The following is a 20,702-nucleotide window of genomic DNA, read 5'->3' as shown; positions in this document are numbered from 1 at the left end:
TCCGCTGCAGCTGTTATTCCTCTCGGAGATGTGGAGTACCTGCAGCGGTGTACCCAGGGAGATACAGCGCTGCAAGTGCCCTGCCAGTGTGGATGGGGAGTGAGTTACAGCGCTGGGGGAGGCTTTACAGCGCTGTAACTTGCAAGTGTAGCCAAGGCCTCAGTAACGCTCATCTGACTCTGAAGGGGGGGGGGAGGAGAGGGCAAAGCCAAGAGGGAGGAAAGAACATGATAAAAGGAAGAGATGTTTGCCATGCTCTTCCTCTCTCTTCCACCTACATCTACAGTCACTACCACCACCAAGTGACTGAAGCGCTGATCAAAGGGGAGAGCCTGGCTGAAGGGCAACCAGCCAGCCTGTGGTGAGAAGCATCTAAGTTTGTAAGGGCATTGAAAGTGTTAAGATCAGCTTAGAATCCGTTTTGCTTTTATTTCATTTGACTAAATCTGACTTGTTATGCTTTGACTTATAATCACTTAAAAACCTATCTTTATAGTTAATAAATCTGTTTGTTTATTCTACCTGAAGCAGTGCGCTTGGTTTGAAGCGTGTCAGAGACTCTCCTTGGGATAACAAGCCTGGTACATATAAATTTCTTTGGAAAATTGATGAACTTATATAAGCTTGCAGTGTCCAGCAGGCATAACTGGACACTGCAAGATGGGGGTTCCTATGGTTGTATCTGGGAACGGAGATACTGGCTAGTGTCATTCGACTGCAAGCAGCTGGGAGCAACTTACATGCCAGAGGCTGTGTGTGAACAGCCCAGGAGTGGGGGTTCTCACAGCAGAGCAGGGTAAGGCTGGCTCCCAGAGTCAAGGATTGGAGTGACTTAGCAGATCACCGGTCTGGATAACAGCAGAGGGGAACGTCACAGCAAGAAGAGGGACCAAAAGGAGAATGCGGCATGCCAGAATGAAGCCACAGAGCAGCTCTTAAACATTATGGAGCGCCAAGCAGACACACTCCAGGTGATACTAGAACTGCAAACCGAGCAGCTACGTGCCTGCCCTCCCCTGCAGCTGGAGTCGCAAAACACTTTCCCGTGCACCCCCCAGACACGGCCAACACACTCTTATGAACCTCCTGGCACCAGTCTGTACCCGCGGCATTCCACTCCTTCCCCGTCACAGTCCAGCACTGTGGAATCCCAGTACCCACTGCACTCAACACCCGTCCCTTTGCAATTTAGCTCTGTTGAAGTACAGTACCCGCTTCATTGTACTCTAAAGGAGAAGGTTGAATATGATCCCCGGACATACACAAATCTTTAACCGTCCCCCACCTCCTCCTGAGACCTTCCCCTCCCCCAATCTCCCTTAGTGCTGATGTGTTTATTTGTTTGTCTCTCTCCTCCAGCTGCTGTTTTTTAATAAAAGAATTGGGCTGATTTGAAAGCAATCTTTATTCTATTAATTGAAAGCAAACATAGCCCTGGAAAGCCCTGGAAAAGCATCAGACAATTATCTTAAACCTTCATATTGCATCATCTGCACCAATCACAATCACCTCCTAGCATTACAAGCACTGCACTCCCAAGCATAGCAACAAATATTAGTGGCTTTCAGCTTCAACTTGCTGCTTCAAGGCACTCTTAATCCTTATGGCTCCGTGCTGTGCCCCTCTAATAGCCTTGGTCTCTGGCTGTTCAAATTCAGTCTCCAGGCACTGAGCCTCAGCGGTCCATCCTTGAGTGAAGCTTTCACCCTTCCCTTCACAAATATTATGGAGTGTACAGCATGCAGCTATAAGCATAGGTATATTGTCATCAGCCAGGTTCAGCACATATAGGCAGCACCAGCGGCCCTTTAAGCGGCCAAAAGCACACTCAACAGTCATTCTGCACTTGCTCAGCCTGTTGTTGAACAGCTCCTTGCTGCTGTCAAGGTGCCGCATGTATGGCTTCATAAGCCACAGCATTAAGCGGTAGGCAGGGTCTCCCAGGATCACAATGGGCATTTCAACTTCCCCTATGGTGATCTTCTGGCCCGGGAAGAAAGTCCCTGCTTGCAGCTTCCTGAACGGGACAGTGTTCCAAAAGATGCATCCGTCATGGACCTTTCCAGACGAGCCTGCATTAATGTTTGTGAAATGCCCCTGGTAATCCACAAGCGCCTGGAGAACCACTGAGAAATACCCCTTCCCATTAATGTACTCAGTGGCTAGGTGGTCTGGTGCCAGAATTGGAATGTGTACGCCATCTATCGCCCCTCCGCAGTTAGGGAAGCCCATTTGTGCAAAGCCATCCATAATGTCATGTATGTTGACCAGAATCACGGTTTTTCGGAGCAGGATGCAATTAATGGCCCTGCACACTTCCATCAACACAAGTCCAACAGTCGACTTTCCCACTCCGAACTAGTTAGCGACTAATCACTTCCACAATGCAATCTCCAGCTTGCACAATGCAATCGCCACGTGCTTCTACAACGGCAGGGCACTTCTCATTCTCATGTCCTTGCGCCACAGGGCTGGGGCGAGCACATCACACAGTCCCATGAATGTGGCTTTCCTCATCCGAAAGTTCTGCAGCCACTGTTCGTCATCCCAGACGTGCATGACGATGTGATCCCACCACTCAGAGCTTGTTTCCAGAGCCCAAAAGCGGTGTTCCACTGTCGTCAGCACCTCCGTGATCTCGTGTCGTAGCTACTACGCATGACAAGATCAATGTAACACTCCTCTTGCCTTTGTAGCTTAAGGAATAGTTTTAGTCAGATCGGGCAGCATATTGGTCAACAGTTCGGGATCCATTCCTGCAGACTGAAGAGGCAGAGCACACAGTACACAAATCGTTGAAAGATTGTGCCAAATGCAGATGGAAGCACAGGGATTGCTGTGATGCAAAGCAATGAATCATGGGGTATTGGGACAGGACCCAGGATGCCCCATGATCCCTTCCACCTTCCCACAACTCTTAGCGGCAGAAGAGGAAGAGATGCTCTGTGGGATAGCTGCCCAGAGTGCACCGCTCCGAATATCGCTGCAAGTGCCGCAAGTGTGAACACGCTATTGCACAGGCAGCTGACAGTGTGAACACACAACAGCAGTTTCCCTTCTGCGCTCTCTGAGCAGCACTGTAACTGCTGGCGTTGTAACTCTGCCAGTGTAGACATACCCTTAGATAAGCTTAGCACTTCCCTCAAGCCCAATTTCATTATGGTACCCCAGCACTGGGCTTGGAGTACAACCTGTGTCTGTCTCTCAGCTTCTGGCTAAAGTTTCTAACCTCTCATCAAGTCTTTTGATACATTTTTCCTCACCTGATGTTTAAAGTGAAAACTGGCTTTGCATGTCACTTTTCTTGTGAATACCACCTAAGGGTAGTAATGTTCCAATAGTATGTAAGATCTCTGGGGCAGAAACAGTCTCTTAGCTACTTTTCTGTTCTGCATAGCACAATGAGGGCCTGATCCTTAAACTGGCATTCCTAGTTTCTACTGTAATACAAATGATAACCAATTCTAATACAGCACTTGGGAAAAGAGTGACCGTCATATGAACTCCTCCCAAAGTGCAGTACAGAGCACAGCTGGCTGACCAGAGCCATCAGAAGAATTTAGCAAAGCAGAAGGCAAGAAGACACATTTTTAGATTTCAGTCAGTCACTGTGGAACCAACTACACATATATTTTCATCTACACTATATAAAAAATCCTGTTACCTGGACATTTGAATAAAAGATTCAGCCTAATCCAGTTTAAAATCCTTTCTCTGTTTAGTTTGGACCAAACAGAAGTGTATTCATCACCTACACTGGGGTGGGCAAACTTTTTGGCCTGAAGGCCATATCTGGGTGGGAAAATTGCATGCAGGGCTGGGGCAGGGAGTGCGGGGTGTGGGAGGGAGTGCGGGGTATGGGAGGGGGTGTAGGAAGGGGCTCAGGGCAAGGGGTTGGGGCAGAGGAGGGGTGCGGGGTGTATGAGGGGACTCAGGGAAGGCAGCTGGGGTGCAGAGTGCAGGAGGGAGCTCAGGGCAGAGGTGCAGGGAGGGTGCAGCATGTGGGAGGGGGCTCAGGGCAGGGGGTTGGGGTGCAGGGTGCAGCAGGGAGCTCAGGGCTAGGGGTTGGGGTACAGGAGGGGTGCGGGGTGCAGCAGGGGCTCAGGGCAGGGGTGCAGCAGAGGGCTCAGGGCAGGGAATTGGGGGGCGGGGTGCAGAAGGGGCACAGGCTCCGGCCCAGCGCCACTTAACTGGATCGGCTCCGGGGTGGCAGCGGCATGCACCAGGGCCAGGGCAGGCTCCCTGCCTGCCTCCCTGCCCTCCAGGGCTGGATTAACTTTTTGTGGGCCTGGCACCAAACATATTTGTGGGCCCCCCCGGGGAATGATTGTAAAAGACAGGAGATCAACACAGAAATTGTCTTTGACACAGCACATAGCTGCACAGGTTTTATTAACAATAGAACGGTGTGAGGGGTGCAGGAGCTCCAATTTAGTGCTCGGGGTGGGGGTGGGGATGTGGGAGGGTGCAGGAGTCAGGACATAGGGGGTTTGGGTATGTGGCAGGGTGCAGGGGGCTGGGGAGGGCGTGAGGGGAGTGCAGGGGTCAGGGCAAATGGCTGGGTGTGTGGGCTCAGGTCGTGGGGTACTCACGGCAGGGGGCTGGAGGCATAGGTGCTGACTTTGGTTTTGCCGGTGGGTGCCCTCCCTAGGCCCCACCCCACTCCGCTCCTCCCCCCGCCCACCGCTCGCTCCTCTCCGCCCCCTCCTCCGAGCACCTTTGCCAGTTTGGGGGAGGCTGTTTTCAGCATATTTATAAACATTAGAGAAAAAAGATGAGTGAGGTAATATATTTTATTGGACCAGCTTCTGTTGGTGAGAGAGACAAGCTTTTGAGCTTTCACAGAACTCTTCTTCAGGAAGAAGAACTCTGTGAAACTCCAAAGCTTGTCTCTCTCTCTCACCAACAAAAGATATTACCTCACCCACCTTGTCGCTCTAATTTCCTGGGAACAACAGGGCTACAACAACACAGCATACAAAAATGCAAGATTCACATGAACAGCACAGAGTGACCACCATCACACCAGGACACTATTTTCAGGATTCATCTTAGCATAATGTCATCATCACACCAAGGAAGTAGCACTACCAGCACAGAGAGATCAATATAGCCACATGTGTATGCCAAAAATTCACAGTACAAGCACACTGGGATCCACACAGCAGGATAGTAGTGTCAGTTTAGCTCTCAGTTTAGTGGGGATACACTCAGGGACTGAGTCCAAAGGTACAGCTAAACACAAGGGCACCTGCAAATAGCTGTACTAACAGCAGGATCTACACTGGCATAATAGGAGGAGTTGCATGTCAGGGCACTAATTCCCAATTCCAGTGCAAGGCAATATGGGATCCAGGCACAGGTCTTTAGTACCAGAATTTGTACTCCCAGGAGAGTGGGATAGAATTATAGAAGTTACAGGGGGAAAAGCCCTCTGTGATCATCCTGGCTCAGACCATCTCCCTGCGAATGCAAGGCTGATCCTTACTGCATGTTTTGTCCAGTCTCCTTTTAAAAGTCCCAAGCCTTGGAGTTTCTAGCTGTGACACTCTATACCAGTCATGCATCTGAGGAAGTGAGTATTCACCCACGAAAGCTTATGCTCCAATACTTCTGTTAGTCTATAAGGTTCCACAGGACTCTTTGTTGCTTTTTACAGATCCAGACTACCATGGCTACCCCTCTGACACTCTATACCAGGGTTTCTCAGACTGGGGGTCGGGACCCCTCAGGGAGTCACGAGGTTATTACTTGGGAGGTCACGAGCTGTGAACCTCCACCACAAGCCCCGCTTTGTTTCCAGCATTTATAATGGTGTTAAATATATAAAAAGTGTTTTTAATTTATAAGGGGGGGGGTCGCACTCAGAGGCTTGCTATGTGAAAGGGGTCACCAGTACAAAAGTTTGAGAGCCATTGCTCTATACCTCGGGGGAGCAGCGTGCTGTGCACTGTAAGCCCCATATTCATCATTTGTATATATTTTTTACATTTCATATAAAGCATGCCATGTAAGGTATCATGGGAAAAGTTATGATTTGCTGAAACCCACTGTTCTGTCAAAACATGAAATAATAATAAATGGAAATATACCTATCTCATAGAACTGAAAGGTCATTGAGTCCAGCCCCCTGCCTTCACTAGCAGGACCAAGTACTGATTTTGCCCCAGATGCCTAAGTGGCCCCCTCAAGGACTCAACTCAGAACCCTGGGTTTAGCAGGCCAATGCTCAAACCACTGAGCTATCCCTCCCTCTGGTGCTACTGGCTGCCTTTAGTCGGGTGAGAGGTTGAAGCGCAAGGTTGGGAGCTACTCACTGCAGAGCCAAAGAAAGCACGCCTGCTGCCTACAAGAAGCAGGTAGGAGAAGGAGGCGGGGCTGCACCTGTGGGGTCGCTCAGCCCCTGCTCCAGGAGCAGAGTTCCCCTCGCTGATTGGCTGGTGGTGTAGTATATTACACTACACTGGCCACACTGATCAGCAACTCAGAGCCGGAAAAATACTTCCTTGATCGGTGGCAGCTCCCACTGCCGGCTCTGCAAAAAAACTGCTGATCGTCCCCCCCGCTCCCTCCGCCCCGGCCGAACAGCTGATCGCTCGCAGGCCCCCACGGGCCCCATAAACAGTTGACTGGTGGGTGCCCCCTATGGCTGGAGGGGCATGCCCCAATTCCACCCCCTTCCCCAAGGTCCCACCCCTGCCTCTCCTCCTCCCAGGAGCAGCGAGCTTGCTGGAGCTCAGCTCTTCCCCCTCCCTCCTGCTGGGAGACAGCTGATCGGTGGCAGGGAGGGGCAGGGGAGGGGCCTACCTTGCTGCAGGAGGAGCCCAGCGCCATCAGCGCCAAACTTCAGAGAGAGCGGGGAGCAGAGAAGAGCTGCCGGCCCGGGCCCCTTCGGAGCGTGGGCCCAGCACAATGGCACCACTGGTGCCATGGTAAATCCGCTATTGGCCCTGGCCTGGCCCCCGCGCCACTCACGGAGCCCTCTGCCCGACCCTGGGGCCATAGGGAGGTGGTGCCGGCCGCTTCTGGGAGCGGTGTGGGGGCCGCGGCACCACGGGGCTGGCAATCCCGTGGGACAGATCCAAAGCCCTGAGGGGCCAGATCCGGCCTGTGGGCCGTAGTTTGCCCACCCCTAGCCTACACACTATTGTAATCATCTTTGTATGAAATATGCCTTGTGATGTATCATTTGCAAGCTAAGAACTTGGTCAATAATATCATGGTGAAATATATGTATCAGTATTATATGAAAAGTTATGAACTCCCCCCAGATGACATTATTAGCACAAGTTCAAAACCAGAAAGCCCTGCCTCGGCAAAAGCTGATAAACAAGCCTATCTTCAACGAAGGAAAGTGAGTTTACCCCAATTTACATATAAGTAGTAAATAGGTCCTTGAAAGGCAAGAGGAGGAGATGGTATGAAACAGAAAGAACAGTTTGGATTTCAGCAAACAGAAGTAGAGAAAATAAAAGAAGCATGAAGTCTTCTTCACCACCAGACCCCATGTCTCCTTCTTTACTGCTTGAATAAACTTTACTTTGAAGGGTAACCCTCAAAAGAATCCACTTCAAAGGTTCACTGGACTATAAAAGAAAGTGGCAAAGAACCGCAAGTTGTCTCTCTTTCACCTAACAAGACAAAGGCACCAGCACCTTTAGGCCTCTTGGAGAGATCCTGACTAAGGGTATGTCTACACTAGTAAGTTTCTGCGCCACAAGTTATATCACTTTTATTAAAACGCTGTAATTAAACCCCTGTTACGTGTCCACATTGTGCCCCTTGTGACTTTGGAGCGCATCCACATTAGCAGCTCTTGCAATGGCAAAGACAGCAGTGCATTGTGGTAGCTATCCCACTGTGCAACTGGCCACAGGGTGCTTTGCAATGGCTCATCGGGCAGGCACAGCATCACATGATGCAGGTTTCCCAATCCCATTGTTCCATGGGCATCCTACTACATTGCCAGCTGCTTTTCAACTGAACGGGGGGGAGACAGTGTGCGACAGGAGTTTGTGTGTGTATGTATGGAGGGGGGAGAGAGACAGTGTGTTTTGGGGGACAGAGAGTATGTCAGAATGCTGTCTTGTAAGTTCAGACAGCGGCAGGAAGCAACCAGTCCTGAGGCGCGGGGGGGGAAAACTCGACATCAGCCCCCGCCTTCCTCCCTGGGCTCTCGCACAGCAATCTCTCTCTCTCTCTCTCTCTCTCACACACACACACACACACACCCTGCCTCTATGTTCAACAGCGTGAGCATTCCACATTAATGGTTTGCTTCGTGTCCTGGAGTAGATCAGCACAGCACACAACAGCTGTCAGAAACAGTGCTTTGAAAGGGGAGGGGCCATGTCTTCAGGACAGCCGAGTTCAAAACCATGAGCAGAGCGGTCACTTGAGGCATTATGGGACAGCTCCGGAAGCCAATTACAGCACAGAAAGCAATCAAGTGTCTACACTGGCAATAGAGCGCTGAAGCCTCTGCGCAAGTAGCCTTATGACTCTCATCAAGGTGGATTTTTTGCAGTGCTGCAACTGAGGGGTTTCTGCACACGAAGTGTCTTGGCAGTGTGTACATATCTGCAGTTTGAGCGCAAAAAGCTGCTTCACTGTGCAGAAACTTGCCAGTGTAGACAAGCCCTAAGGAGAGGGTCAGTCACCATCTTGCAAGAAGACGGTGGGTGGGAAAGGCCATCTTAAACAAAGCCTTGAACCAAAACTTGCTCTCAGCCCCCCACATGGCTCCTCTTCAGCCACTAGGGAGGACGTGCACCACTGACAGAAGGAGGGTAGTGTGGACATACCCTGTAAGTTGACCTAACATAAGTCAATTTAAGACTCTAGTGTAGACATGCCCGAAGTCTGTATGAAAAATTATAATTTCCAGGAAGATGATAATGGAAGTGAGACAGGAAGATTCAAGACACAACCACACATCAACTGTAGACACTCCAAAGCTGGGGCATCTGAAATGCTTGTCATGTTGACTGCTTGATAGAGCTGTTCATGGTTTGCTGCCTATCCCAAGTTCTGCTCTTATTTGGATGGGTCTCTCTGGTGCCTTGTAAGACTAGCTTACAGAACGTTAATCAAACCCAAAATTGACTGAGTACAGGAAAAAATCCCATTGTTGTAATTGCCATAAGTAGGAGAGGACCCCTATATGCATGCCCTGTAGGCAGAGACTACACATGGGGGCTTAGGCTCCAGGCACCCTGTTTTACCTTCCATACATAGGCGCTGACTTTTATTTTTCCCGGTGGGTGCTTCACCCCCCACTCTGCCCCAATGCCCCGCCCCATTCCACCCCTCCCTCGAGGCCCTGCCCTCACTCTGCCTCTTCCTGTCCCTGCTCCACCCCTCCCTCAAGGCCCACCCTCACTCCACCTCTTCCTGCTCCCGTTCCGCCCGTTCCGAGGACCCATGCCAGCTGCCGAACAGCTGAACGGCAGCCCAGCTGAACAGCTGTGGGTGTTGACCACCCTCACTATTTTTTTCCATGGGTGCTTGAGCCCTGGAGCACCCACAGAGTCAGTGACTATGCCTGATTCTCTCCTCACTTGTAGCAGTGTAAATCAGGAATAAACCCAATGAAATCAATGGAGTTTCATTAATTTTATACCAATGTACCATAGATGGTTCAGCAGCCTGGGAATCAGTCTAATGAGTGGTGCTGTGATTCAACAGTAGATATAAACCCAATCTGACAAGCCAGAGAAGGCATGTCACACTGGCAGTGCAACCAAGAATATGAAACACACTTCTTGAGTTGAAGAGGGTACTAAGCAGGGGTGAGTCTAGCGGGCATAGCTATACTGGCAAAGGTGCTGTTGTGTAAACAACACCTGCCTTAACCATGTTTTTGGACAGTTAATTTCCCTTGTTTCTTGAGGAAGAGGTGTTAGTGAGGTGAGATGATTGGAGGGCACCTGTGGGATGGGAATGATCTGCCACTTTAGCTACCAGCTCTGCCCTCCGCCTGGCCCCACCATGCCCTGGGTAGGGCTGGACAAGCCACAGGAAGAAAGGAGGATGGTAACTGATGGGCTGTGAGGAGCACATCTACCAGCTGGAGGCAGCAAGAGGAATAGCAGGAAGCCCCAGACATTGTATCTACTTCAGGGAGCTAGTGTAAAGGAAGGGGGTCTGCACAGCCCTCAGAAGTACAGGAGTACTGTTGATGTGTGGAATGGCCCATTCACCTCAGTGGGGTGTGCTCAGATGAATTAGGATGCTCCAGAGCAGCAGTCCCCAACCTTGTTTTGTCTGATGGGCACCAGACAATGAGCCACAGAAGACCGTGGCAGCAGATGAGCATCCCCCAAAATGCCGCCGACATGCGGCAACATCAATAGGCGTTGCTGCTGAAATGCCACCGCAAAGCAGCGTCATCCAGAGGCGTCGCCGCCGAAAAAACGCCGAAAATAGGATGACTTGGATGACGCTGCTTCTCGGCAGCATTTCAGTGGATGCTTGTCCGCTGGTCAGTACGTGGGCGCACTTAGACACCCCAGTGGGCGCCATGGTGCCCGCGGGCACCACGTTGGGGACCCCTGCTCCAGAGAGATGAATAGTCTAACACCATAGCTCTGGGTAGTGTGAAATGACCCATTCATCTCAATGGAAGTTCCCCTCTACCTCAGTTTCAGTTGAGGAATACCATTGTTCAAGGTAATCTCACTATGCATGTCAGTTTTAGAGCAACTGGAATATTAAAATTTTCTTCTTATTGGGGGGAGATAGTATCTGAGGAACACCTGAACCAAATTATTTCAAACTTGTACCATTGCCCCTGTTGTGGCATTGATAATCTCAATATGCATGTGGATTTTTGAATACTTTGAAAATTAAAAGAAGCTCATAATGCAGGGGGAGGACATACATTGGGAACCTCTTGATCAAATGACCTAAATTTGCACCATAAATTCTACCCCAGTCCTTGAATAGCTTTTTAATTATTGCTTCCCCAAAAGGGAAGTGGGTGGTGAAAATTATCCACGATTGATCCCAAGAGAGTAATATCAGGATCAGACCATAGTTTGAGCCCCAAGTATGTTTAAAAAGTAGTAAGAGGCAGAGAAACCCAGGTGAGCAGGGTCTCACCGCTGCTGATCAGGCTGGTCTTCTGCAGAGCAGAGGGAGCCCAGCCTGTGCTCCCCCCCATCGCCCACCCCTAACCCTGGCTGGAGCAGTGGAGCTGCTCCCTGAGGCTGCTGGAAGAGGGGCCCCAGCTGCAGCAAGACCAGGGACCACAAAAGTTGAACAGCTGCTAGGCAATTAACATAGCTGTCTACTAGCTGATCAGTGGGGGCAGGGCTGCCCAGGAACTATTGATCCCTGGCTGGGGCTGCAGCTCTATTGCCAGTGGGTGCTAAGCACCTGGAGCACCTATGCTTCCATATCTCCCCTTCAAGGTGAAAGTATTTTGCTCTCCTTAAGGGCAGAATGTGTGAAACACCCACACAACAGTAGCTTCCTTAAAAAATAAAAATTAAGAGAGAATCAGATGAAAACAGAAGAAACAGTTCACATAGCATATCTCCTCTGAATATTTTACAGGACTCAGAAAGGCAGCGTCACTTAGCTTAGTTACAGAGGAGAAATGAGACATGTAATGTTTTCCTAAGCAATTTCCTTCTCTGAGCTCCTTGGTCTGTGTAACAACCTTGCTCTGCTCTATCCAGAGAAAGAGAGCTGGTGTACCTCATTTCCAATCCAAGATTGCACACCCCATTTTCCAGCCCAGGTTTCTCCAGATTCAGACATACATAGCAATAGTCGGAGAGATGTTGTATTCCCCCCCTTCAGGAAATGTGTCACTGAGAAGACAGGCCCTTTAACAATGGTTTAAAAAACTGCCATTCAAATGCTTAATCACCAAACCCAAGCACTGCCTTCCACAGATTCATAGATTCTAGGACTGGAAGGGACCTCGAGAGGTCATCGAGTCCAGTCCCCTGCCCGCATGGCAGGACCAAATACTGTCTAGACCATCCCTGATAGACATTTATCTAACCTACTCTTAAATATCTCCAGAGATGGAGATTCCACAACCTCCCTAGGCAATTTATTCCAGTGTTTAACCACCCTGACAGTTAGGAACTTTTTCCTAATGTCCAACCTAGACCTCCCTTGCTGCAGTTTCTTCAGTAGTAAGAGGCAGAGAAACCCAGGTGAGCAGGGTCTCAACCCTGCTGATCAGGCTGGTCTTCTGCAGAGCAGAGGGAGTTTGCAGTTTCTTCAGCAAGCTCAGCATCAGAAGCAAGCTCCTCACAAACCAGGACACACCAACGAAAAGCAGATGCAAAAACAGATGCAGAACCTACACACATATCTCCACTGTTACAATGATCAACACCCCTCACAACACAACTTTCAAAATCTATGGATCTAACACATGTCTATCACAACATGTGGTGTACCTCATCCAGTGCACTAAATGCCCCAACAACAACTACGTGCATGAATCCGGACAATCACTACACTCTCGAATGAACTCAGACAGGAAAATTATAAAAGATCAAAAATAGTGAACACTTTTCACAGAGAAATCACTCTATATCTGACCTATCAGTTCTCATCCTCAAAGGAAACCTGCCCAACACTTTCAAAAGATGAGCCTGGGAGCTTAAATGCATAACTCAAGTCAGATATCAGAAATGGCAATATACAAAAACCTGTAGGAGAACACTTCAACCTCCCTGGCCACACAATAGCAGATGTAAAGGTAGCCATCTTACAGCAAAAAAAACTTCAGGCCCAGACTCCAAAGAGAAACTGCTGAGCTCCAGTTCATTTGCAAATTTGACACCATCAGATCAGAATTAAACAAAGACTGTGAATGGCTAGCCAACTACAGAAGCAGTTTCTCCTCCCTTGGTGTTCACACTTCAACTGCTAGCAGAGGACCTCACCCTCCCTGATTGAACTAACCTCATTATCTCCAGACTGATTCTTGCCAGCATATATACCTGCCCCTGGAAATTTCCATTACATGCATCCGACGAAGTGGGCATTCACCCACAAAAGCTTATGCTCCAATACATCTGTTAGTCTTAAAGGTGCCACAGCACTCTCTGTTGCTTTTTACAGATCCAGACTAACACGGCTATCCCTCTGATATTTAACTCTGCTAGACAGGAAAAATCATGGACTGAACAGAGATACTGGATTTATGGCTTATTACAGCAATCTGTAACCCATTAGCCTCCTCTGTTTGTCTTTTGACTGCAGAGGTGTTAATGAGCCACTCTACTTTGAATAGCCCCTTAGAATATGTGCTAAGTACTTATGCTAAACAATGTGTTCCACCTTGCAATTAGCTGTGATGCTTGGAATACCTTTCCCAGATCTCAGGCCCCGGCTACACTCAAAACTTCAAAGAATTGCCCCAGGAGCGCTCCCGCAGCAGCGCTTTGAAGTGCGACCGCTCCCAGCGCTGCAGGTACTCCACCTCCACGAGGGGATTAGTTTACAGGGCACTGTTTACACTGGCGCTTTACAGCGCTGTAACTTGCTGCGCTCAGGGGGATGTTTTTTCACACCCCTGAGCGAGAAAGTTGCAGCGCTGTAAAGCGCCAGTGTAGTCAAGCCCTCAGAATGGTTAATCTGTATCAGCAAAAAGAACAGGAGTACTTGTGGCACCTTAGAGACTAACGCATTTATTTGGGAATGAGCTTTCGTGGGCTAAAGGGGGTTTTAGCCCATGAAAGCTTATACCCAACTAAATTTGTTAGTCTCTAAAGTGCCACAAGTACTCCTCCCAGATCTGAAGAAGAGCTAGCTCTATATGGCTCGAAAGCTTGTCTCTCTCCAACACAAGTTTGTCCAATAAAAGATATTACCTCACCCACCTTGTCTCTCTTGCTATTCCCAGACATACTGAAAGGGGGCGGTGACCTTTAACAAAAATCTGAATTTTTACACCATTTAATCTGAAATGCCATGCAGATGCCATAATCCATACATTTTAAACACAAGCAAATAATTTAAGAAGCTAATAACACTAAAAAAGATGGAACAAAACTATTTTCACTTTTTTGATTTTGCTAAATTTCACTTTAAAGTTTAACCATCCACCAACTGTGCATTAGTCTATGGATCAGATTTGCCTCTTATACTAGTTTAATAAGGGTGCAATTCAGTTTCCATGGAATTTTGTTTGATTCATACTGCAAGTGAGATGAGAATCGGGACCTAAATCTCGACCTAATCTAGAACACAGGTGTTAAAAATGATTTAGCCTTGAAACTTTTTTAAATAAAGTGGATTAAATCCGCCAAAACTTTGTTAATGCAGATTTAAGACTCCTCAGTGGACCTTCCAGATTAGCTAAATTTAAACCTCTGAAAACAAGGGAAATGAAAAAATTAAGTCACATGCCACCCCCGCAATGCAAAATCAATCCTGCCCCCTGTGAGCGATGCCCCAGCACACCAACAACAAATGTACTAGCACTCTACCCTCAAAGATGTTACAGAATACTTGTGGAATAAAGCACGTGAACACTCGGAGGACAAATTTTAACATCCTCTCTTTACTAAGGCAAAACTTAGTGTAGTGCCACGCCCTGGGGGCAGGGGTCATCAGCAACAAGGAACCTCTGTATTTTATTCAATGAGTCTCTACTGCCTGAACTAAAAGACCCATCTCTTTAAGCCAAGTCTGCAAACGTTCATCAACCTCTGCAGCCAACCCATCTCCAGAGGGGTACACAGTACATTGAACTGATGTGAGTTACACTGGGTTTAGGTCAGGTATAGCAAACAGCAGTGACCTACACATGGCCTACACTCAAACACTGAGCCTAATCTACACAAACCACACCAGACTTGCAAAATGTTACCTCCCCTTCATGCTCGCCCAGAGCATTTCTTTTGAGATATTTCCTTCACTTACCCTCACTAAGCACTGGAGACCAGACTGCTGACAATCCCAATGATAAGAAGACACTTGTGTTCACCTCCGCAAACATAGCCTACAATACTCAGTACTACCATGAGGCATACTTGCTCTCTCAAGGTACTCATACACGTCTCTTCATATCACAGTCACCACTCTGCCATGCTACTCCACCCAACCCTCCTCCATTCAATACAGCTGCACATAACACAATGAATATACCTGGAATGCATGTAGATAAATGCTGGAATTCAAATCTGTGGCATACAACACAGAGAGTGGCACATTCTTTTAGTCCTTCATAACTACTTATGATCAATGATATCTTAACTCAGTTCATGCAAAGCATACTGAGAAGAAGTGATTGCACACCTGGAGCTCGGCTTATGGCCTGAAAACCTAATGCACCTTTTCTCCCCCAAACATGCACACACAGGCACACTCACAGATAGAACTGGGATGCAGGAGAGGAGGAGTGAAGGCGTGTGGACCATAAGCAGGATTCGCCTTTGGGGCCTCATTATGTTACAAAGATAACGTAACACTGTTGCAAAAAAATGTGAATATAATTTTGGGATATACTAGCAGGAGTGTTGTAAGCAAGACATAAGTAATTCTTCCGCTCTATTCCGCACTGACCTATGAGGGAAGATTGAAAACATTGGATTTCTTTCATCTGGAGAAGACTAAGAGGGGACATAATAACCGTTTTTAACTACATAAAAGGTTGTTATAAGGAGAAGGGAGAAAAATTATCCTCCTTAACCTCTGAAGATAGGACAAGAAGCAATGGACTTAAATTGCAGCAAGGGCGGTTTAGGTTAGACATTAGGAAAAACTTCTAACTGTCAGGGTGGTTAAGCACTCGAATAAATTGCCTAGGGAGGTTGTGGAATCTCAATCATGGGAGATTTTTAAGAGCAGGCTAGACAAACACCGGTCAGGGATGGCCTAGATAATACTTAGTCCTGCTTTAAGTCCAAGGGACTGGACTGGAGGATCCCTCGAGGTCCCTTCCAGTCCTACGATTCTGTGACTCCAAAAGGGTTGAGAAAATATTTTTTTAGGTATGGCAGGACTAGAGCCAAGTCAATCACGTGTGAACCTAAAGGAAATGCTCCTCGTGTCATTCAGTTGCTTGTTGTATGATGGAAAATCAACTTCCAGTGGCTAAACTTACATGAATTTAGAAATGATTAAAAGCAAAAAGCTAGCATTAATGCAATGCTAAGTCTTGTTATCTTAGTATAATATAGTCAAGAATTCCAAACCCAAAGGTTGCCCTTGCAATGTTAACATCCTGTATATTTTATATGGTATATTCTAACAAACAATAACACACTAAGGTTCACATTTAACCAGAGTTAGGAGTTATGGAAAGTATTACATTTCTGCAACATGGTCAAGTTAACTTAACTACCGCAACCTCATATTTTGAAATGCCCTGACTTTTGAGTCCTAGATCTCATAACCTTGATGTTGCATATGTTTTGGCATTTAATTTCCCAGGAAATTTTAAAGGGGAAAAAAACAAAGAAAATCTGTTAGTAATTGGATTTTGCACCTTACACTTTGCTGGACTGTCTCAGTTTGAAACCATGACATTTTCAAAAACCAAGGTGAATGATATTTTTTCTCATTGAAACAATCATACCAAAATCCTTCACCAGCAAAGAGGGAGATGTTTTAAACTGTCTTCCAGTTAATCCAAAATGATATTTTCCCTACAAGGGGCACTATTTTGCAGGTCTGCCTATACAGGAAGCTCTTTGCTAATCCTCAACAAACAGAATTCAACAGTCATCCTGCCTGTACAGCAGGGAAGGCAACAAAATATTAATGATAGCAACATTTAGTGACTGGGCTTTGAGGAGAGGAGTTTTAAGTTTACCCAAGACAGCCCCAAAACAAACTTTAACTGACATAGCAAGAGCTGAGAAGCAGGTTGTTACAATACCTGGAAAAAAAACATGGATTCTGTAAAGGGGAGGGGGGCGCAATTTTTTACCACATTGTTAATACCAACAAAATAGTCTAGTTCTACACCATACATATAATTGCTGCCATTTACTTTCATCATTTTAAGGCAACTCCATTGCATTCCAGTGTCAGCGTGGGAAGAAGCTGTGGGAAGAGAAACTCAGAGGTGTGAGGACCATACAGCCAACAACAAGCAGAAGACACGACTCACACTACTGCTGCTAGAAAACTTTGTTCTACTATCTGTGCTGTCAGGTTTTCCGGGCCATTCCATTTTTGGACCATTAAAAATCAGACTTCAGGGTGTGTGTGGGGGGGGAGGAGGGAGTGAACTTACCAGAGTCCTCCTAGGGCCAGGTCCTGCAAAACTGCCAGCAACTTTGCACACATAAGCTGGAGGAATAGATAGCCAGGGTACGCAAACGCCACTAGAGAAAACAAGCCAAAGGTGCTTGGGGGCAAAATGAGAAGTACAAATCTGGAGGGCCCCAGTACCAGCTAGAGGGAGAGAGAGAGATGAGGGTTACACAGCTGGCGAGAACAGGACAGATATATAGGGTACGTCCAGACTACCCACCGAATCGGCGGGTAATAATCAATCTATCGGGGATCAATAGATCATGTCTCGTCTAGACACGATATATCGATCCCCGAACACGCTCCCGTCGATTCCGGAATTCCACCAGGGCGAGCGGCGGTAGCGGAGTCGACAGGGGAGCCGCGGCCGTCGATCCCGCGCCGTGAGGACGGGAGGTAAGTCAAAATAAGATACGCAACTTCAGCTACAGGAATAGCGTAGCTGAAGTCGACGTATCTTACATCGACCCCCGCCCCCCAGTGTAGACCAGCCCATAGGGTGGGGTGAACAGCTAAAGAGCACCCAAAACTTGCTGGATAGGGAGAGACAGAGGTTCCCAGGAGCTGGGAAGGAAACACCGCTGGAAGGGCAGAATGCCAGTGTGACACAGAATATGCTCCCTTCCTCCCCGCCCCCGAATTTGCTCCCAGTAGCTGTGAGCAAAGAGCATGCACAACTTGTCATGCCAATAATAAAATTCACTTTGCATTACTGTTGCTATATGCATGGCTGGGGTTAAACAGCAATTGTTGCTACACAGATTCCAATGTGAAACTGTAGAACTGGAATTCATTTGCAAACTGGACACCATCAGATTAGGCCTAAATAAAGACTGGGAGTGGTTGGGTCATTACAAAACCTAAACCTAATTTCCCCCTACTCACACCTTCCTGTCAACTGTCTGAAATGGGCTACACTCATTACCACTTCAAAAGTTATTTTTCCTCCCTTGTTATCCTGCTGTTAATTGAATAGTCTCATTAGACTGACCTCACACTAGGGACCTCAACTCCCATCCTTTCGTGTATTTATACCTGCTCCTGTATTTTCCACTCCATACATCTGATGAAGTGGGTTCTAGCCCATGAAAGCTTATGCCCAAATAAATTTGCTAGTCTCTAGGGTGCCACAAGGACTCCTCATTGTTTTTGCATCATCAGAAAGTACTCCTGGCTAGGCCAGGAGTGAGAACAGATTCTTAGCTGTGCATCAGGGCAGTGAACTTTGTAATAAGTACTCTCCTAAACCACCCCCCATGACCCCACTCCTCCATGTGACAGGGAGATATAGCCCCATACTATGTAGGAACCTGTCACTAAATGAGAAGAAGGATAGTAACAATTGAAAAGTGGACAGAGGATAATACCTCAAACACAATGAAGTCCAAAGCTGGACAAATATTTACCACCTCCTAGTTTGTATATAGCACTTTTTGTCCATAGATCTCAAAGCACTTTACAAGGGAGGTCAATATTATCATTCCCATTTAACAGATGGGGAAACTGAGGCAGAGAGAGGCAAATGACTTCCTCAAGTAGCAGAGTCAGGTATAGACCCTAGGTTTATGCACTAGAGTCCCCTTTCAATTAGTTTAATTTAGTGGCTTGCATTTCACTTAGCGATAAACGAGTGGTGTGTCTTTTTGCATGTTGGTAACCACTGCACAGCTTGTCATGCCAATAACAAAATTCATTTTTCATTATTGTTAAGTGTGTGATTGCGGGTAAACAGCAACCGTTGCCCCATCATCAGAAAGGTTTTCCGGCTGGCTCAGGGGCGAGAACAGATTTTTCGCTGTCGGGTGAGGGGGGCCCAGGCCGTTTTAATCCACACTCCCGTTAACCACTCCCAGGTATCCCCTACCCTCCCGCAGTGTCACAGAGGGGGCTGCCCGCTCCGCTCCGAGCCGCTGCGGGCTGCCAGTGCTCTGCGCCCCGGAACCCGGAGTCAGCGCAGCATGGGGGTCCCCTGTCCCCAGCAGCGCGGAGCCCCCACTCGGGGGAAGGGCTGTTTCCATCGGAGAGTTTCTTCCCCTCTGCAGTCACGGGGGTAAGAGGCCAGCAGCCCCCTCCAACCAACCCCCTGCATCGGACCCTTCCCCGCCGCCCGGCGGCAGCGCCAGCCCGCTCCCCTCTGCCCCGCGCACGCCCCGCTGCCCTCTCCCGGCCCGGGCACGGCGCGGGGAGCTCACGCACCGGTCCCCCTTGCTGCTGGCGGCGGCTGGAGCCGGAGCTGGGTTTGAAGGGGCCGCCAACCAGGCCGCGGCTGCCGGGCCTAGTCCCGCCGCGCAAGGGGAGGAGCAGGAAGCGGCGGCCGAGCGGCCCCGGAAGGAACAAGCCCGGCGCCAATCCGCGGCCGGGGCTGCGGCTGGGGCGAGCGTGGCCTGGCTGCCGGGAGCCCCGTGGCCGGTGCGCGGGCTGAACGCTGAGTTCTTAGCGGCCCCGCCAGCAGTTCCGGGCGGGGGGTGGCTGTTGTGCTGTGCCCCTACCACCGCCAGCCGCGGGAGCAGCTCGCAGGGACTGTGCTGCAGGAGCTGTCATTAGAGGGGCGTAGCTCGCCTCTCCCGGACATGCTCTTTAAAACAAACGTTCCTTTTCTAAAGCAAAAGCATTGGAAATGCGGTACTAGCTCTGCTGTATAGGGCAAGGCTCGGGGAGCAAGTTCCAGGAGAACTCACCGCTCTCCAGAGTCAGCCTGGATACCTGCTTCACCAGTGTGGCCAGCTGGCCCCCTTTAGCACTTTCAGTGGTCCAGTCCAGCTCCTGTCCATGCTGTCTTTATGTATCGAGTACAATCCCATCCTCAGCAAGCATATTCCAGTTGGCATCCTCCTTTTCTAGCCCCTGTTAACCTCACTATTGTTATTTACTTCAAGAGTGGAATGAGTTTATTTGCAGTTCTATAGTTTATGGAAAGTGTGGCTTAGAATAGACAGGGCTGGCAAAGCCTTATTCATACCTTAGCCCGGGGTGGGCAAAATACGGCCCGCGTGCTGGATCCAGCTCATCTAACATTTCTGTCCAACCCCCCAGACTCTTTGGCTGCCCCCTCACGATCTCTGGGCCATTAAAAGTCCCACAAGTAGCGGGGCAGAAACCAGCCAATGGGAGCTGCAGAGGCTGTGCTTGTGGACGCGGCCAGCGCATGGAGACCCACTACCTCACCTCCCCCCAAGGGATGTGCAAGCAGCAGCAGGCCACTTCTGGGAGCAGCGTGGGGCCACAGCAAGCAGGCAGCCTGCCTGAGCCCTGCTGCTCTGCCAGCCGGAAGCTGCCTGTGGTAAGCGCCTCCTGGCCAGAGCCTGTACCTCGCACCCCCTCCCACATCCCTGCCCCAGGTTAGAACCCACTCCTGCACCCAAACTCCCTCCCAGACCCCACACTCCCTTCTGCACCCCAACCCCTTGCCCCAGCCTGGAGCCCACTCCTGCACCCAAACTCTCTCCCAGAGCCCACACCCTTCA

At 48.9% G+C, this 20,702-nt stretch overlaps 1 protein-coding gene across 1 annotated transcript in view; it reads right to left on the bottom strand.

Annotated features, from left to right (window-relative positions):
* The window catches only part of SRBD1 (S1 RNA binding domain 1), a 224,184-nt gene extending 204,626 nt beyond the window's left edge, over positions 1-19,558 (bottom strand). The window contains exons 1-2 of the mRNA XM_054023628.1: positions 19,435-19,558; positions 17,219-17,379 (exon numbers count right to left, since the gene is read on the bottom strand). The gene's annotated coding sequence lies outside the window, so the exon portion shown is untranslated. The remainder of the gene's footprint in view (positions 1-17,218; positions 17,380-19,434) is intronic.
* Positions 19,559-20,702: the final 1,144 nt, after the last annotated feature.

Source organism: Malaclemys terrapin, chromosome 3 (genome assembly GCF_027887155.1).
Source record: "Malaclemys terrapin pileata isolate rMalTer1 chromosome 3, rMalTer1.hap1, whole genome shotgun sequence".
In the NCBI taxonomy this organism is placed as follows: domain Eukaryota; kingdom Metazoa; phylum Chordata; order Testudines; family Emydidae; genus Malaclemys; species Malaclemys terrapin.
Note: the sequence above shows the minus strand (reverse complement) of the source record. Positions and strands in the feature narration are given on the sequence as shown.